The sequence below is a fragment of the Salarias fasciatus genome, chromosome 17 (assembly GCF_902148845.1).
Source record: "Salarias fasciatus chromosome 17, fSalaFa1.1, whole genome shotgun sequence".
Lineage (NCBI taxonomy): Eukaryota > Metazoa > Chordata > Actinopteri > Blenniiformes > Blenniidae > Salarias > Salarias fasciatus.
In genome coordinates, this window is record NC_043761.1 from 16,019,060 (window position 1) to 16,039,848 (window position 20,789).

Below are 20,789 nucleotides of genomic sequence, written 5' to 3' on the forward strand. Positions count from 1 at the left end.
CAACACTTTCCTCAGAAACACCATGACCCCATTGAGAATGTGAGGGGTCAGTGACCCCACTGAGACATTTTTCTCATGCACTGAGAAAAAGTCAGAAACATTCCTGATTTTAACAGGAAGTTAATCAAAAAGTCTGACTCTCAGAAGGACGTAAGTGCTAAATTCTCCTAAATGAAGCTGAAATTGGGTTGATGTGATCTCTCCTGCTGGTTCTACTCAGAACTCTTTCTGCAGCATTTTGAATCAGTTGAAGACAGATTTTTCTTGTTATTTATTTATTTTTTTTTTTTAATTTTTATTAATATTTTTAAATTATAGTAGGTTTCTGTGGAATTGGACATGTCCGAAATGACACTAATAAAAAAAGAAAAATAGGAGGCCGTTAGCTTTATATCACACCCCCATACAGAAGGGGGCGGTAATGAGCCTCAAAAAGCTGCTGCCGCCCACCTCAAACAGAAGAAGTAGTAAAGCTGGACGACGCTGTAGAGAAGAAGGAGGAGGAGGAGGAAAGATGGCGGCGCCCGCTGCAGCGTCGTAGAAGAAAGAAAAAGTGACCAAAGTTTGGAAAAGCCTTCAGAGGATGTCATGGATTTTCTGGAGAGGGAGGTAGGCGCGCCCTTCGATTCTTGGACAATGTTGGCGCCTGCTGGAAAAGCTGAGAGAAGAGACGCCGTGCTTCAGAACAGGTGAGTGATGGGATTTAGAGCGTTAAGAGCCTCGTCAGGTTTATATATTCTAGATGCATTAGATCTAAATGCATACGGTTAAAGGTCAACTCGCTGCATATGATTAACATATAATTAAAAACAATTTTTTTTCGAAAGCCATTTTTTTTCTTTTCCTTCACCACATCATTCTGTACACATATATTAAACAGATTGAATACCAGGGTTGATGCATTTAACATTATATCGCAGTGTCGCAGTGGATTATGCAGCAATTTCATGGATGCATAAGATTGGAGCTTGTTTAGAGCTAGAGACAGTCTGGCTCCAGTCTGCGGCCCTCTTAGCCCTCTGAAGCTCCCTCAGCTTCTTGTTGCTCAGAACCTGACATGGACCGAACACCAGCTTGGCCTCCTGGTGGGGTCGGAGAATCTGAATTCTACAAGCTAATAGTTTCAGTTCAAATCAATCCCAGTCTTACTCACACATTCTGTCCCTAAAGTGCTTCACCAAGGAGCATAAAACAGAATGAATATATATATATATATATATTTATGTTTTGGCTGTTGAAAGTGCCAAGGGCTGGTTATCAGAGCCTTACAGAAAAAGAGGGAAAAAAATGTATTGTAATCTAAAAAATAAGACCACCCTCGTCAGAATTAAAAGCCAGTCCAAAAATGTGGGTTTTCAGCTTCGATTTGAAAAGGCTGACCTCAATGTTGGTGCTAATGTCCAGGGGACAGCCCACTGCTTCAGCCTGGATTGTGGGACTTCTGGCAGAAGCTGACCTGAGGAGCGCAGGGCCTGCCATACTCATGGACAGTTACAATCTCTGACATGTAAGAGGGAGCCAGGCATTTGATGGCATTAAAAACAAACAACAGAACTTTAGAATCCATCCAAAACAAACAGGTGGCCAGTGGAGTGATGACAGCACAGGGCTGAATATGTTCACGTCTGGATGTCTCTGGTAAAAATCGGGTCAGATGAGGAAAAATTGTTGCTCATCATTTAGTGGTTTTATTTGCTTTTTGTCACCTAGCTCTCGTGTCATTTTGTGTGAGATTTGTCGCCACTCTGTTCACAGTGCTGCCTTTGAGATGTCAGTGTGGAAAGTGTCTACCGTATTGGCCCGAATATAAGACAACTCCGATTAACACGACCCCTATTTTTCAACGATCATTTTGTGGAGAAAAAAAAAATGCTGAAGACAGTAAGGTCACTCATAAAACAACTTTTTATTATACAGTTATTATAAACTCAAAAACTCACAACTGAGGTAACATTTCACGGGATATAAAATGAAAAAATATATTCTCTTTCTCAAAATAAGAAACAATAAGCAACAAATAAGAACTTCAAGGGGTCAAAACTGCATAAATGATGTAAATAACTTTCCAGGTCCTTCAGCTGAATCAGGCTCTGGTGGTGGACATTCCGTCTGTCCGTCTTTCAGAGACGTATTCACTCACCCTTCTATCAGTCTCTCTGAAGCGTCTCTCAGGACCACGGAAAGCTTTTCTCATAGCGTTAGCATCTGGAGTGTTTTTTCTGTGCTCTCCAATAAGAACGAGGCTCTGCTCCACCAGACCTCCTGGCGGCTTGGCAGTAGTTTGATGACTCTGCTGCGTTGATCACCATCAGTTTAAAGTTGGTATCATAACTTCTCCTCTGTTGTTGCTCAGTTGTCCAGCGTTCAGCCCCTTTGTTCCAGATGATCCGCCATTTTTCATCAGATCATCTGATCTCATTTCATCGCTCCACTCGCTCTCTGCTCAGTGATACTTTGGCTCCATCTAGCGGTGCGGATGCGTATTGACCAATACGGTATATAGCTTCCTCTGTTACCCCCAATTTCCACCGGACGCGAAAGCGCCGCGCAGTGGAGCGCCAACATCTTGCTCATAAAGTGAACACACTGGGAGCGCAGCGCCGCGCCGTCCAGATGGGGAGGGCTGGTCCTCGGAGAGGCTCCCGTGCTCTTGATATCATACGAGCATCACTTGATATAAACAGAAAAAAAAAAACACACGCACACCTCATTTTGCTTCTGCAAGGTCGCTCTGCTCGTCCAGCCACATTGATCTGTAATTTATAGTACTTCCAGCAAGGATGAGTACATGGTTTATGTTTTGATCTCAAATGAGTGCTTTTCTTTATCCAATAGTTACTTTTATATGGTTTATTCTACATAAAAACGGTAATTTCCGCGTTTGCTACTGTCTGAGACCCTGTTGAGCTGATGCTTGTGCCTCCCGAGGCGGCGGAATAACATGTAGGAAAAAAGTTACGTCCGTGAGGTCGTGCATTGTGTTTTATTTTGAAACTTCCGGTGTAACTTCCTGTCTGGTGCTTTCTCAACGACGGTGAATTTACGAGGTTTTGAAGCAGCGGCGCAGAAAATAGAACTGAAGGGAATCGCCAGCACCACGGCGTGCCGCGGAGCTTCTGGAGCCCGACGCGGCGCTTTCGCGTCCGGTGGAAATTGGGGTTTAGACAGCTGCTGACTGCCCTTTGTACCACTGGGGGGCAGCAGCCTCGTGGTGTCAGGGGGTGCTACAGTGAGTGTAAACCTGCAGAATTCAAGGACACTGTGATTCACAGTATAACATGCAGTGATACGCAATTAAGGGTGCTTTCACACCTACTAGTCCGCTAGAGTGGTTCGGTTCGGACATAAATTATTCATAAATGTTGCAGCTGTCAACTGGTTCGGTTCGCATTCACACCACTTGTTTTTGCAGATGAACTATCCACTATGACCCTCCTGCCCCTTGGTGGCGCTGTTCACATAATAATGTGTTTTGGGTGCGGAAGTGAACCCTGATATGCCAGCATGTGTGACGTGATGTGCTGCGCGGCTTGCTACGGAAGCCTCCGCCGACCAAAACCTTCTCCACAACGAGCGGACAAGACCGAGGCTGGTCAACTTTCACACCAGCAGCGGACCGCGCCGACCGCACCGAGACCACCTCCTCGAGGAGGTCTCGGTGCGGTTCTTTGTCCCGGACCAAAACTAACTGGTCTGCTTTCACACCAGCGCGTACGAACCGAACCTGCCGGAGTTGGGGACGCTAGTCCGCTTCAAGCGGACCAGATGCTGTAGGTGTGAAAGCATTCTTACACACGTTCCAGACCGAAACCTCAGTGAGAACAAGAATAAAGATTAAAACATGCTAGATGTGTGTGTCTGTGTGTAAAATAGATCAAAGCATCTGCAGGGGTCCAGTCAGTGGTCTCTCTCGGAGTGTCTGGAGAGGCGGTCTCTCTTGGAGGAAAGCGGTGGTCTCGGTGTGTGTGATGCTTTTGGTGCGTTCAGATCATGATTGCTTGCTGTCTCTTCCAGGTCGTGAATGTTTCTGGCTCGGTGCCTCCCAAAGTCTCGGAAGCTCTCTCAGTTGCGCGTGAAGCCAGATGTTCTCTGGACGACCTGCTGCACAAGGAGCAGCTTCTCTCCAGCAGTGTGGACCAGGTGAAGCGCCTCTCAGAAAGCAGCATTAGATCACTTCACAGATTTACTTCGACTGGATAGTTTTTAGAATAGATTATCAAAGAGTACAGCCATACCCCGACACAAACACAACACTCAATAACAATATGATGTTAAATATGTTAATCATAGATTCAGGAAAAGGACTGTCCCTCAGCCTTTTAGAAATAATTCAGTGTCAGAAGAATTCATAGAGCGAGTGTTCCAGCAGTTCACACTGTGCCTTTTAAACCTTGGCGTCTTGAAGCCAGGTTACTGAGCTCAGTGGGCTTAGACCAAAGCCGTTTGTTCTGTTTCACACTTCTTTATATCACAGATAATGAACCAATGCAACACCATTCCTATATTTTTATGAACTGCCTTCTCACTGTGACAGTCAGTATTTAAAACACTCTACTGATTTTCCAAAAATGTAGAAAAAGTCACTTGTTCAGAATTAGATTTGTTGTGATGTGAATATACTGCAGTTTGCCTGAATTCTCGGAGGTGTGCACTATACACTCTTATTTCAGAACTGTTGTGGTTTACAGAACTAGTTCCGTTGTCCAAGCGTTGTAAATAATCATCTTGGTGTTCTGCTTTCTAGCACTTAGCAGACGTCCAGTTGTGGATGGATGATCTCGGCGAGACACGCGACCAAGTGGACACTATAGAGAGGCACATGAAGTACCTGCGCTGCCTTCAGCACCTGGAGGAGCTCAGGTAATGACATGGAAACAAACTCATGTCACATTTCATACCAGGTTGTCTGTCCTGTTGTCACTTATAATATCGACCCTATATTTTTACTCCAAAAAAAGGCAGTTAGTATTGTTAGTCACGCTGATTTTTATGCACCATCTAATCCCATTTTTGTGGCGTTACAAACATTAAAAATATGACATTTATCTAAATACATTAGCTGTCATTTACAAAGCTACTATAATAATCTTCCAAACTGCATTCAAGGTATGTTCGAACATAGAAAGAATTGTTCTAATCTTAGGGGCTCTTGCATTTTAAAAACAAAATAGGGTAAGAACAAATAAAAAATGCAAATTATCTCAGTAATTGGAGTCACCAAGTGGAACGAACTTGATGAGGGTATAAAAACATGCAAGACCTTGAAAGTATTTAAAAAGCAGTTGAAAAGATTAGCTCTTGAAAAATATCAATCCCAGGGAAAATAAACTAAATAACCAAAATGATTTTGAATGGACTCCTCTTATCTTGTTAATGATATTGATAGATATTAGCCTGGTTTTCTCTTCTCCCGTTTGTTTGTTTTTTCTTGTCTTTTCTTGTCTTTGTCTTTTGCCTACATTTTTTTTTCTTTTATTCCTTTTCTCCTATGAAATATGGAAAATTTTGTTTTGGTTGAAAAGGGTTAGGCAAAATCAGTTTTGACTTCAGCCTGAACCCTTCGGTCACAGGATGATGAAGTTGATGATTTTGATGAGTTGTTGTTGTTGATACTGATGATAATAACTTATGTGGATGGAGACGATGATGATGATGATGATGATGATGATGCCATCATCGTACACAATTGTTACAATGTTTATTCTTTTTCCATACTGACCGAATAAATCTACTACTACTACTACTACTACTAAAAAAAAAAAAAAAAATGTAATCTTTAAGTTGTTTTGTATCTCACTCACCTGCTGGGTGTTAAAGGTCTCCCTTTGGGGGGGGGTTATATAATATGTGTATGTATTGGATTACATGGATGTTTTTCCCGTTACTCGTCCATCTTGCATGGGCGTATGTCCCTCTCACCTGTCTCTGGTCCTCTGGTCCTCTGGTCCTCTGGTCCTCCTGTCCTCCTGTCCTCTGGTCCTATTCCTCCACTCTGCTGCCTCCAGCCTCTGCATCGGTGTCGGCTCCTCATCTCCTGGGTCCGGTACCTGCTGTCCTTTCTGCCCTAGCTGGGTCCTGGACTCTGTGGGACCAGCAGACCCTCAATTACCCCTTTTTGACCAAACTGGTTCCAGTGTCAAAATGGGGCTAGTCCCAACTTTGAACTGGTTCCTTGTGTTCGCACCAACCGCGGCCCTGGCTCTGGCTCCCAAAAACTGGGGCTTTTCAGGCCCCGCTTCGCAGCTGGGCCAGCTCAGGCCCCGATCTGGCCCCGGCCATGGACTTCAGGCCCTGGGGGGCGGGGTTACGTCTCCTCCGGCAAAACACGCAGTCGCCATTGTTTTGTTTTTTTTATCGGAAAGCTACGGCGGAGCAGCATTTAATTTAGTTTAATTTAGCCAAGAAATGGATTTTAAGAACAAGCGGTGGTCTGAGGAGGAGACCGGGGCTTCCTGGTGCTGTGGTCTGCAGCAGAGGATTACAGTCAGGTCGACACCAATCCAAGTCGGCCCGCAAACTCGGCACCGCCCCCGGATACAGCCAGGTCGACATCAAGCCAAGTCGGCCTCGGGGGGGGGGGGCTCTCAAGTGGCCGAGTTGATCGGTGCCGACTTGACTGTAAGCTGCTTACCAAATCGGCCAAAAGCCTCTTTCTTTTTAATCATGATGCGGCTGCGGCGCGGATTTGCACAGTTTTTTTGACGACCTGTTTGAACCAAGTAGCTTAGCTACGAGCGCTTAGCGGTTGTCTTGTCGTTTTACCGGTCCCCAAGGCATTCTGGGAATCGTAGTGCAACGATGCCGACTGCAGCACGACGTTTTGCAGTTTTTTTTTTCGTGCCGGCTGCGCCGCTTCTCCTCACGTAGCAGGCGGACTGGAGGACAAACTGTGATGATGGTGACTGACAGGTTCGAGGTGGAGAATGGACCTGGAGCTTCATGTTTGACGTTCTGTTTGAACCGAGTAGCTTAGCTACGAGCGCGCAGCACGAGCGGCTGTCTGGTCATGTGACCAGAACATGTGACCAGGCGGCGTTTGATCAAACCAGTCGCCTTTCATTAGAATTATAAACTGCAAATTGTCGCGCCGCAGCCGGCATCAGCTCCAGGATTTGCACAGTTATATTATAATGCAGGCGACTGGTTTGATCAAACGCCACCTGGTCACATGATCTGGTTGGAGTCATCCCTATGTTCCCCGGGTCCGATGTTCCCCGGGTCCGATGTTCCCCGGGTCCGATGTTCCCGGGTCCGATGTTCCCCTCTATCAATACCGGGGAACATAGGACCCTCTTTCCCCGCTGTGTCATAGCGCACTCGGATGTAGGTTTTTTTGTAGTTTGTTTTTTGCTGCGGCGAGAGCGCAGATTTGCATTTGCACCAACCTAGTTGATGTAAACAACAGTGAAATATAATAAAATTTTAAAAAATGTAAATAATAAAAATTTGAGGAGTCTGTGCCTTCAGAGCTGACAGAGCGGACGTATAATGAAACTTTTCCTAATCACAGCTAAACTGTTTTTATTCTGGTGTAAACTATCTATTAGAGTTGGGCGGTATCCAAATTTTGATACCGTCATACTGTCGGTCATACCCCGGTATCTGGTATTACCATGACTAATTAAAAAATTATAACTCAAGGCTCAGACAGCATCACCAAACTGCTGGCTGGTCCCTACACCGTTCAGAAACGGAAAACCAAACACTGATAATGAAAGAACAACAACATAATATGCGAAATATTAACAACTTTATTAGCAACAGCTTAAAAAGTGCAAATACAACAAACAATTAACACAACCATCCAGAACAGTTTTTGTGCAGAGTGCGCCACGCACATATCAATTAAATTAAAATCACAACCTGAACAACTTTTAATAACTAAAAAGAGCAGCTTCTAAAAAGCTTTAAATACAACAGTCAAACAATTAAATTAACCTGACCGTCCAGAACAGTTTTTGTGCAGAATGCGCCGCGCACACATCAATTAAATTCAATCAACTTCGTATTGCACAATTTACAAACTGCCTCGTCAGCACACCGCTCTCCCTTCTCGTTAGCTCAGAACCGAAATACTGCCGGTCCGCTGCAGTCCTGGTCTGCTTTGGGACCAGGTCACTCGGTGCGCGACTCGCCATCTTTCTCCTGCTCTCTCTCTCTCTGTCTCTCTCTCTGTCTCTTGCTGTCTCTCTCGCGCTCGCACTTTCACGTGATGACGTCATGTTCATAAACTTCATCAAAAGTCTCAAATTAAACTACTGTGAAAGTAAAACTGAGAATTCAACCACATAAGTGCTGCTGGACAAAGAATCATTTTTAGGCATTGAATAAATTATATTTTATATTTAATCCTTATCTTCTATATAAGTGCATTGCCATTTTTTTCAATGACGGTATTGAAACTGATACCGTTGTTTTTGAAAGACACCGCCGGTACACCGTATTACCTTATTACCGTATTACCGAAAAACCCTACTATCTATCCAATCTGTGGACAAAAATAATGATTTAAGATATTTAGTGATTTAAATAAGCAGCTTGTGTTTGTCACACTATCCGCTCAAAAGAAAAAAACTAACGCAAAACAGAAAAAAAAACACACATGGAAAAGCTGTGTGATTATCAAATGCGGCGGTCAAATTCTAAGACATTTAACTATGTTTCCCTCCTCCGTACAGTAGAACTTAATTTTCTGACAGGCTCATCACAGTCCTCACAGTCTGCTGCTGCAGAGAGAGGGGGGGGGGGTCACGCTGACGGAGATGCCGAGATGAATGAATGAGCTCTCCGCTTATTCCTAATAGTGGAGATGAACGTCAATATAGGAATGGAGGGAAATAATGATTAACACTAGAACTAAAATGATGAACACTAGAACTGCCAGCATTCTTACCCCCCCTCCACAGGCCGCAGCGCTCAGCCAGACCGTCATACATTTCGCTGTGTTTTTGCGCAGGAGCACAACAGGTTGTTTTTCTGGGATTACAGTCAGGTCGGCACCAATCCAAGTCAGCCCTGGCCAACTCGGCACCGCCCCCAGGATACAGTCAAGTCGGCATCAAGCCAAGTCGGCATCAAGCCAAGTCGGCATCGCGGGGGGGGGGCTCTCAAGTGGCCGAGTTGGTCGGTGCCGACTTGACTGTAAGCTGCTTACGAACTCGGCCAAAAGCAGCACAGACCCAGTTTGGATCCAACGGGAGTGAAGCAGCTGCTGCATGACTCCATATCCTGGTGAGTTTCATTCTTAAAGCACCGAGCTGTGAGCCTGCTGTGGATATGAAGCAAGAAATCATCCAAACTTTGAAACGCAACAATTTATGTTGATTCTGTTTTGTAGAGTTGTTGGGTCGCAGTCATCAGCCTCGTTAAGCTCACCGTCCCGTCCTGCAGCTGACCGGTACTCCTGCAGCTGACTGTCATCGTGCTGCAGGACGTCTGGATCAGCGTCCTCCCAGACCAGACCAGACTCGACCCGGTAAGATTTGTTTACAGTAGCATCTCATGACTGCACAGTACAGCATTTGTTTGTTTTCTCATGAATGTAGAGAATATTTATTAAAAGCTGTTCTTGTTTCTGTGCTTTTATTCAGCAAAACAAAGTGCGGTTCTGACGGCGGCCCGGTGGACCGTTCGGACCTGCAGCAGCTGGAGCGGCCAGCAGGGGGAGCTCATGTCGGTGTTACTGGAAAACAACATGAACAGACTGGACTTTCTCTTTGTATAAATATTATTTATCTTTGGTGTTTTCTGGTGTGGCGTGAATAAAGCAGCTGGAATAATAGATATTTTGTGTCATATTTGTGTTACCATCGCACCATGTAGGTAAAAATCACCGACACCTGCTCAGTAATCTTTTTTTTTTTTTTTTCCCTTGTCCTGTTCGGCAGCTGGGGCGTGCAATATTGTATGATTGTAGCCTTTTACTATCCGAACAGATTTTAATGTTAGAAGCAGGACGAGACTGAGTCTCCTCCTGCTGCTGCCTTTATTTAAAGCTGGCATCCGGCATGGCTGAGGACAGGACCGGGACGGAAATGCTCAAAGAGCAGGGACAGAAAGAGAGAAAGGTAAAGAGAGGGAGAACGGAAGGGGGGGGGGGGGGGGGGGGGGGGGCACAACCTATGTACAAAGTCACAATACAAAACAGTGTTGTCGACGCACCACACGCAACCCAGAACAATCCCAAACCCCCAATCTAGACAACACCAAAACAGAGCCGACAACCAACACAGAAAATTACAGAACCATACATACATTTTTTTTTTCGAACCATATTAGTGAACAGACCAGGCCACAAAAATAAAAGGAGGTGTAGGGGAGGAAGGAAATGCAAGGACACCACAAAACCGTTTTTTTTTTTTTTTTTTTTTTTTTTTGAATATAGCTAGTCGTAACTAGTAGTAACTATAGTAACTCGGGGCGTGCATCAAGAGAGGTCTGCTACAGATCACCATTATTCGAACCACCACAAGAAGACAGGTAACCCAGTATGTAAAGAGTGATTAAAGATCACGTGATCATGTGAATATGATGGTGACAGTGATGGTGATAGTGATCATGCATATATGACCTCTGACCTCTGAGAAGGCCAAGAAGCAGGCCAGAGAGGCCCTCAGAGCCCAGACAGCCGGCGGACATCACAGAGCCCGGATCAAGCCTGCCCCCCCAGGCAGACGCCCACGCTCCAGTCCCAGAAACGGGGCAGAGGAAAGCCCCGGCCGGGGACCCCGCAGTCCCGGGGCCCGGGCCCCGCGGAGCCACGACCGGCAGGAGCCGGTCCACCCCGGGCGCCGGACGCCCGGGGCGGGCAGGGCCGAGAGCCCGAGGCCCAAGAGCCCAGGAGCCAACCCCCCACCCAGGCGGAGGGCCATGACCCCCCGGGAGAACCAGCCCACACGGGCGGCTACCCACCCCAGGCCAGTACACCCCCCAGCGCTCCGGCCACGCACCCCGAGATCCAGGGTATCACCCCCCCCCCCCCCCACCCCACCCCCACATACATATCCAGATACACACCCACACATCACATACCCACACACTCACGATACACCTACATAAATCCCCACACATACAAAAACATATATACATACTCCACATACACACCACACACATATACACATACATGTACACGCACCTTCCCCACCCCCTAACCCCCACAGCCCACCACCCCCTATCTACCCCCCATCCACCCCGCCCGTCCCCCACCACCCACCCACCTCCACCGCCACCCCCAAACCCATCCACCCCACCCCCCTGTCCCCCACCACCACAACCACCCACCCCGATGCCCTGAATTCCGGGGCAGCACTAGACACCAGGGCGGTGCAGCGACCCAGGCCGCGGCAGCACGCCCGAGCTGACCGGGCCCCCCCAGCCAGTCGACCCCCTCACCCTCACGGAAGGAGAGAGCCCCCAGGCACCAGGGCCCAGGGCCCCCAGCCACACCCGCCCCAGGACACCCCGGCCGCCCTGGACATGAACCGGCACCCGCCGACCCCGGCCCCCCGCGGCCCCCGCCCCACCGCCGCCAGACAGCCCCAACAACGGCGGCCCCCCCACCCCCAATCCAAACCAAACACGAAGACAGCCCCCAGCGAAGCAGTCCAGATCCCGACCCAAGACAGTGCCAACCACCTGCAGCCATCAGGCCCCCCCCCACCAACAACCAACCCCCAGAGAGGAGAGGCCCTCATCTTCCCTTACATTAAGTGATGGAGCTGATCACAGGGGACCAGAGGGAACCGATTCAGCTGATTGATCCTCTGAACAGACAGACTCGTCTCCAAGCTGATATGATCTAATAGAAGATTCTTAACTGCCTGATACTCAGATTACTTCTGGATTTCCAATTTACAAGGATAGTTTCTTTGCGATGCACAAGATGGTGAGAAACCATGTAGACAGAGTTTATCGACATGTTAATTTCACCCAGATCACCCCCCCCCCCCCTTCCGTTCATCCCTCTCTTTATCTTCTCTCTTTCTGTCCCTGCTCTCTGAGCATTCCGTCCCGGTCCTGTCCTCAGCCATGCCGGATGCCAGCTTTAAATAAAGGCAGCAGCAGGAGGAGACTCAGTCTCGTCCTGCTGCTAATATAAAATCTGTTCGGACAGTAAAGGCTACAATCATACAATATTGCACGCCCCAGCTGCCGAACAGGACAAGGAAAAAAAAAAAAAAGAAAAAAAAAAAGAATTTTGAATTGTATTAGTTGTATATTTGAATTCTTTGTCATTTTGAAAGTATTTAAACATATTGTGACCACGCATTTTGGTCAAAGTTGTTAGATAAGTCAGCCTCCCATTTAAGGTCGGAAGAAGATTTCATCTTCTACCTTTGATAATACTTTATATATCTTTGATAGCAACTTTGGGGAACTGAGGTTTAAGAATTCTTCGACCCCGAGAGGTAGCTGTCCCTGCAATTGTTTAAAGGTATACTTTTTGCCTATGATAGATTTAAGTTGATGATATTCTAAAATGCTGGCTGCTGATTCCATATTGTGAGATGAGAGTATTGAATGATAGAAAGTTGCCATTTTCAATGCTCAGTAATCTGATTACATGATCTGTCTACATGCGCTACTGACAGAAATTAATTCAGTTTTCGAGAGAAGTTCAAGAGAAATGTGGAAATTTAACCGCATCATGACAGCAGGGTGTTTAAGAACAAACACGGGTGATTCCTCACTTCAATGTATTTAATGGAACGATGGTAAGAGTAGAGTTCTGGAGACAGAAACAATGACATTATCCCTCTGTTCTGTAAACAGAACGCAGAACCTTTGGTCACACTCTAAACATCAGTCACCAGAAAGATTAAAATCCTCCATCAGATCACAGAAGTATTGAAATAAGTCCGCCACACAGAAGTTTAGCACAAAGTGATGCTGCTGGAATGTGTCCAGCGGCAGCGAGACGGAGGAACCAGGAAGAACCAGGAGGAACCAGGCAGCAGGAGATCTGCAGCTCACAGTGCTGAAGATCATCTAGAAAGAGAAAACAGACATCATCATATATTTACTAAATTTGTTTAACCACGACTTGAATGACGCTAGTCTACTGGTTAGCAGCTAAGCTAACGTAACACGTTCACTATAGAGCAGTAAAACGTCTGATATTTGCCTTCTTTCTTCAAGACGCCGTCGCTGGTGAGACGAGGGTGGTCGTGGCTAACAGCTTGATGATGGTTTGAGAGCTCGCCATGAAAAAATAGAAACACTTTCTGGGAGTCCTCCATTGTTGTGGTTAGTTGGCGTGTGAGCAGCCTGCGTCCACAGTGGCGTATGACGTTCTGCAGTGACGCTGTGCCGTAGCTCCACCTCCGCGGCTCCCGAGGCGGTGAAAGCAAAGCCGGTGCTCAGGAGGCCCGGGCTAGCAGCAACTTCGGCCCTGGCCCAGATTTGGCAACGGGAGCCAATGCGTCAAAAAGGGTGTAAATGTGTCCATCATTGACTGGTACCCGTGCTTCATTCTCTTTCAGTATTCTCTTGAGCCCACGCATTTCAGTCATTTGGTTGCCAATTCAGCTGCATAATGATCAGAGTCGCTCTGTCCCTGGAGTTCAACTTCTCAGAGCCGTCCTGAGGACGCGCTCTCTGATCTCCAGCTTCAGAAAGTTGATAGCGAATCGCTCTCGGGGGCGTGTTTGGTCGTGGTTTCGGCACTGAAGCCCTGTGCGCTCTGGTTTCTCCAGTTATCGTCCTCCACGCACTCCTCCCTCTGTGAATAGGTTGATCCACTATTCCCTCCTGTAGCCCCCAGATGCCAAATCATTCTTTTTCATCTGCCTTCCAAATGCATTTCTTTCTGTGCGGCCGTCTTTGTTGTTCCAGCGATGTCTTAATAACGTCATTGGACATGGGCGCTCCACTCCAGCCGCTCCCACGGGCCACGCCTTCTCCCAGAATTCCCTCTGCGCCTGCGCCGTCCGTTTGAGCCACTTCAGCTCGCAGGTCTTCCACCCAGCTGGGCCGTACTTGGGCCCCTGTCATGCATCTTTCCTGGCCATTTTGAACCTGGTCCTCCTTCTTTCTTTTGTCTGTTGTGGTTTAGGTGTTTCATCCGTGTTGAATATTCTTCCACCTTCGAGTTGAGGTTAGAAGGATTTTTCTTTGTTCTTCTGGATTATCGACCGGGAGCCCCTCATTTCTGCTGCTACAGTCCAATCAACAAGCCGAAAGTCCCAGCACGGGAGGTTTCAGGCTTTGGAGAGACGAACATCAGCATTTATGTGGTGTCTCTCAGCAATAAACTGCATGTAAATGATTTAGATGGCAAGTAAACTTTCTTCATCCTTGTGGGGGAAATCCTTCTCTCCATTTTATCCATCCTATTGGAAGTGAACCTTTCAGTTCAATCCAGCTTTATTTGTATTGCACCAATCTCAACACAGTCATTGTAGACACCTTTACAGTGAAAAAACCACAAATTGCCCATGAGCAAGCAAAAGTGAGTGTAGACAGGAGAACTCCCTTTAAAGTCAGAAACCTGCAGAACCAGACTCGGAGGAGACTGAATCTGGGCTTTCTGCTATTGTGGTTTGGGGTGAGGGGATAGAGAGAGAGGACAGATGGAAAACCTTCAGGGACTTTACTATTTAGACATTCAGTGACACTCCTGCAGCTAATACACTCAGACAGGCTGATATGTCCTGGAAAAAGACATGAGTCTCACAGGGTTTGGGTTTTATAATTATAAACTTCAGGTGCTCCAGAAACCATCTGGCTTAGATGTCTGGGGGTGTGATACAAATCAAAAATCTTTTCGTAGACTGCTCTTCATTTGTCAAAGTGTTGATACACACTTTAATCCTCAAGCTTCATGGGGTCAATTTCTTTGTAATAGGAGGTTTTAAAGACTCTTGCTGTGTTGTGTGTTTGCAGTGCCGCAGTCCCAGCAGTGCCTGATGACCAGCAGTGTGTCTGAAGCCATCCGGGCTGTCGATGCCTTGCTGCACTGGAATGTGGACTGAAGCAGTCTGCATGTTCCTCACTCAAAGGCTTCCTTTATAAGACTCTTCGTTTCTGGCACAAGATAATCAAGGACCGGTTGTCCAGGTAAATTTCCATTATTCCTTCAACCACGCATGGCTGAGAGGTCTGTTGCCACATGCTGTGTTACCCCCCGATGCACACTGGATGCGGTCCGGCTGCGGAACAGCTCCGGTCCGGACACCCGGCTAATCCGTAGTCATTAAAATCAATGCTGTGATGCACACCGGCCGCGGTCCGGCTCCGGTGCGGCTCCGGAGCCTCAGCGGAGCTCCGGTCTCTTTCCGCAAAGATCCTGTTTTTCCGCATGCCGGAGCCCTACCGCGTCAATCCAGACAGAAGCAAGTCAGGCGCCGGAAGGAAACCCGATACATGTTCCAAAATAAGTGACTTCAAAATAAATCTGTTTTTGCCTTAATATTCTATTTTTTTACTTCTTCTGGTAGAACACAGAACAAACAACGTCATGTAGTCATTATACGCTTTAGAAGAATGAACGTTTTTTTCGTCACTGCTGAAAAGTGAAATGACACCAAAATGGTTCAAAACAGCTCTGTGACCGAGCAGCTCCGTGTTGCCAGATTGGGTGGGTTTATGCCAAATCAAGTGTCTTTTTTGAACCCGGTGTGCATCACAGCATTGATTTTAATGACTACGGATTAGCTGCGGTGTCCGGACCGCAGCCGTTCCGGAGCCGGACCGCATGCAGTGTGCATCGGGGGTTAATTAGCTGCTCTTCCCTCTCTTTCTTCCAGTGACTTTGACAATATTTTGACTCAGCTTCACTGGCCCATGTTGTCCCCTCCCACTCACTCCTGACGCCGGCTGTCACGGCCAGGAGATCAGCAGCCAGCTGGAGCTCGTCGTCACACAGCTGCTCGCTCTGCAGACCTCGTATCCTTTCACTCAGCGTTCACTCAGCGTTCACTCAGCGTGGCACAAGGTGCTGCAGCTCATGTTCATGCTGAGCAGGGGGCATGGCTTTACGGGTGTCCGCTGCAACTTGTCCTGGCTGATGGAAATCACTGGCCATGTTTAGACCCAGTCATCAGCAACAGGAGTCAACCGTCTGCTTTTGCTTTATTTCTGCTTTTAACACATTTCCTGGTTTTGAGAAAATGTGGCTGTTGAAACATCAGTGGTGAACAAAGTACTGAACTCCACCTCTTTCGTCAAAATATAAAAGTTGCTTAGAAAAATTTTTTACTGCAGTTACAGTATGAAAGTCATTCCTTTTGAAAATATTTAATACAAAGTTACTGTAGCAGTCCCCAGAAGAAAGATGACGGAGGTTTTTCGAACGGGTGGAAGATGTTCTTTACTGCACACGTAGTATCGTCGTCGTACGCCGCCATGTCCAGCAAGGTTCAGTTGAAACCACCGTGAAAACTACAAGTGCATAAACAAACAAAAACAAAATACATTTGAATCACATAAATAGAACTACAGATTAAATTGCATTGTCACACAAGCACAGACCTCGCTCCGCTTTCCCAGGGCTGCAAAATATTCTTCTTTAACCAAAGTCCGTGGCTGCGGGCTCCATTGCTGCTTGTAGCTCTCAGAAACCGAAACCGAAAAAACAATCCACTTCCGCTTGTGTGAAGAACAATCAGTTGTGTGCGAGCGCCCTCCAGAGGACAAAAATTAAAACAACAGCTCTAAACAAAAGGAACTAATGTGATCAAATAACATCCACTTACACTCCCACCCATGATTCCAGTCACAAATGTATGTAAACAAAACATGGTAAACTCAAACACGTCTGACTTGAGCACACAGACGGCACTGTGACTTGGAGTTTAGTGAGCTTCGAGGAGCACAACTAATTTTTGGATTGGCCGCTCAACTATATGTGCTTTTTGCGGCGTGCCTTGTTTCTTTGGTTCAGTCCGATCTCCTAACACAACTTTAACTCTGCGGACTATAACCATCATCATCTTCTGATGCTTCTGTTGCTCTGCCTAGTTGCCACTGGCTTCAAGGAAGCATCTCTTCTCTGAGTATGACTACGTCATTGATTTTCAAGTTTCGACGTGGTACATGCCATTTTTGTCTGTGGAGATGTTCAAAAGGTATTCTCTTCTCCACCTGCTCCAGAACTGTTCCGTGAGATATTGGACTCTACGCCACCTTTTCCGTGCGTATAAGTCCTCCTTTACGAACGTCCCTGGAGGGGGTAAAGCAACTTTTGACTTCATGAGTATGAGGTGGTTTGGAGTGAGCAGTTCGAGTGACTTTGGATCATTGATTGTATTGACACTCAGTGGTCGCCCATTGATTATTGACATTGCCTCATAGAAAAGTATCCTGAGAGAAGAATCATCCAATCTGCCCGAACACTGGGCAATAGTAGCATTGAGAACGTTGCGGATGGTTCGGATCTGGCACTCCCAAACGCCTCCAGTGTGACTGGCAGATGGGGCATTGAACACAAACTCACATTGTCTGTCAGCTAAGAACGATTGGAGAGCACCTGCATCACATTGGTTGGAGGCCTTTCTTAGCTCGTTTTTTGCCCCTACAAAGTTTGTGTCTTGATCACAGTAAAGTCTACTTACAGCTCCTCTTAGACTGATAAAACATCTCCAGGCGTTGATGAATGAGTCTGTGGACAAATCTTCCAGCATTTCTATGTGTACTGCTCGAGATGACAGACAGGTGAAGAGTAATCCATATCTTTTGTGCTCTTTCCAGCCTTGTTTAGTCATAAATGGCCCAAAGCAATTCATTCCACAGTACACAAAGGGCTCTGAGATTTCGACTCTCTCCTTTGGAAGCTCTGCCATCCGTTGTTGTTCAGTGGGGCGTCTTAGCTTTCGACATTGGACACATTTGGTTATCAGCTTTGACACTTGATTGCTTCTGCCAATCACCCAAAATCCATTAGCTCTTAGTTCCAGGGCTCGACATTATAAATGGCCCGGTGGCCCGGGAGCACTTTTAAAACCGTCCGGGCCAGTAGAATGCGCAATGCACTGGCCCGTTGGGCCAGTGAAAAATAATGCCTCGAAAATAAATAAATCATTTCACATTAATTCCCAATGGTTCTGTGAATAAAACGTAGCGTTACGTGATTCCAATCAAAGATGAGGTTTTATTCCTTCTGTGCGCAGCAGCTGCTGTCACACACAGTGGAGCCGGCTCCTCCCGGGTACGTGAACGCCGCCACTGGCTCGCCTCGTGTTCAGTCAGCGGTGCATCGCTGGAGAAGAACAGCAGAAGACGACGACACAAGTTCCACCTTATAACGATTTTTTAAAAAAAATTCTTAAACCCCCAATTCTTAAACTGTTTTAAAATAGTTTTAAGTCAAGTGGGCGGTACCGCTGAGTGCACATACTGTTCTACTGTAGCAGTACTAAAATAAATGGCATTGATTGAAACAAATACAGTGTCATGTCAAGTTGCCTGTATAGAGGATGCACGCTTAGCGTGCGTGTCCGGGCCAGTGAACATCAAAATCCACTGGTACGGGGGGCCAGTAGTAAATTTCCCTTAATATCTACCCCTGAGTTCCATCAATGTTTGGCTTCTGCCTTAATGACAGATTTTGGAGTGGCAGTGTGAGATGATCAATCTCGTTATGTGATGATCTTTGGGAAGCACAATGGGATGTTTGACTTCGAGACCAAGAGTAGATTTCTTCAATCTGCCTCCGACACAGATGAGTCTCTGATCTAACATGGGTTCTAGTGAAAACAGGGGCTTGAACTCGGAAGGTTTTCTCCCACCTTCAACCTTTCTAACTCTTGAGGGAAGGCTTGCTGCTGCAACAGACGTATTACAGCAGGGGTCGGCAATTAGCGGCCCGCGGGCCAAATGTGGCCCGCCGAACCGTCCAATCCGGCCCGCGAGAGGATTCCAACACGCGCGCGCACAAACGCACGCATTAGCCCGGGCCCTCCAGCGGACGCACGCACCCCTGTTGGAGTGCGATGTCTGTCATTGTGTTGCAATAGACAATCTTCGAAGGATGTGTTGTTTAGTTCTAGTTTCCGGTTTGTCACTGAAAAAATAAAGAGGACTGGCACCTCGTCTGGAGAACAGAGAGCGCAAGTGAGTGCTGCACTGAGCTCACCGTGTGTGTTTATTCTCCAGTCAGTTTGAGCGTAACGGTGTGTTTCCACCGGACGCGACGCGAATTTTTCGGGTGACGAGATTACATATAAAGTCAATGTAATGACGCGATTGTCGCTCAACCTTGAGCGGCGGACGGCAAGCGTTTCCAGGGAAAAATCTCTCTGCCGCCCGCCACCCGCCGCTCCATTGCTCGTCGCTCGAGTTGAAATAATTGAACTTTTCAAGTGAATTGGCGCCAGGACAGCCTATCAGCGTGGAGGTCTTCACGGACGTGCTGACGGAGGGCAGCAGGGCTCCGACCAGGCAGAACAGTTGGCATGATGCCAAGGCGCGATCTCACTTGTTCACCGCTTCTGGTGGAAACCGGGCGTCAGCCTGAAGCAACGCTGGAACCGGCCGTCCGGGCGCAGCTCCTGCAGAAGACGGTGGAACTCACCGAGCTCCGTGGCGCAGCTGCATGCAGCCAGAAGCGATGCCGGCGCCTCGCCACAGCTGGAGCTGGCTTCCAAATAATACAGAGCAGCGATGGTGGCAGGCGGAGCATCTCAATCTCGATCTTTATTTGTAAAAGCACTTCTCACATTCATAAAAGTGCTGAACAGTAAAAACAGTCATAAAAACAAAAAAAGAACAAAACCGGCACCATCGATCAGTATGCGCGCACACCCACACACATACACACAGACAGCCGGGTGCACACAGGACTGTGGGACAAACATCAGAAAAATCCTGTCCACTGTGCAGGAGACGGTGATGAGGAGCTGTGATGTTTCTGCAGGATGTTCTGTGTTGCATAGTTGTTCCAGCGTGACCCGTCCCGTGAATGAATTCACACACCACCGATAAAACTTGTGCAGCTAGCGCGGCGCGGTGTCATTTGTCGCGCGAATGCAGTGGGCCCCCCCCCCCCCCCCCCCCCCCCCCCCGCTCTCAAGTCCGCGGATGGACGCGCGCACCAGCCGGAGACCCTTTGGCCCGCGATTGAAGTGCCCCCAAAAAAAGTGGCCCGCCGCCAAATCTAATTGCCGACCCCTGTATTACAGTGTCAGCAGCTTCTTTTCTTTCTTTGACTGTAACATGAGCAGCGTGTTGAGTTTGCCTTGATCCAAGTCTCTTTATTCTCACAAGTACTTTCAGAAGCAGTGACCAGCTCGAAAACCTTGAGAAACGATCTAACAGATCATTTTGCCTCGTCACCTGTGTTTTAAGCACTTCGACGGCTTTGACCTCTGGATCTCCAACTAACAGTTCAGCTGTGGCAACTGGGATTTTGGGCTCCCACAGGAACTTTGGACCAGCTAACCAGTTAGTGGTTGTCAGCTCTGATACGCCAAGACCTCGAGAGGCATGATCAGCAGGGTTTTGTGCTGAATCCAAATAATGCCACTGTTTGGGGTCAGTAGTTTGTCTGATCGATTGGACACGATTTGCGACAAATACGTGGAACCTTCGCGCTTCATTGTTAATGTATGCAATGACCACTTGGGAGTCTGTCCAAAAATGCTCTTCATCAATGTGCATTTCAAGTTTGTCTTGAGCATGACACTTAACTTAGCTGAAGTGACTGCTGCTGAGAGTTCCAAGCATGGAATGCTAGTGATCTTTGTGGGTGCGACCCTAGCTTTAGCAATCACTAAACTACAGTGCGCTTCATCTTCATCTTCATCTTCATCTTCATCTTGAAAAAACGATTTCCGGTTCCGGTTGAGTGAACG

The 20,789-nt window shown here is 47.2% G+C and overlaps 1 protein-coding gene across 1 annotated transcript in view; it reads left to right on the top strand.

Moving 5' to 3' along the window:
* The first annotated feature begins 508 nt into the window (after positions 1-508).
* Positions 509-20,789, top strand: part of rint1 (RAD50 interactor 1) — a 58,933-nt gene continuing 38,652 nt past the window's right edge. The window contains exons 1-5 of the mRNA XM_030113562.1: positions 509-689; positions 4,015-4,140; positions 4,745-4,860; positions 14,884-15,057; positions 15,747-15,885. The gene's annotated coding sequence lies outside the window, so the exon portion shown is untranslated. The remainder of the gene's footprint in view (positions 690-4,014; positions 4,141-4,744; positions 4,861-14,883; positions 15,058-15,746; positions 15,886-20,789) is intronic.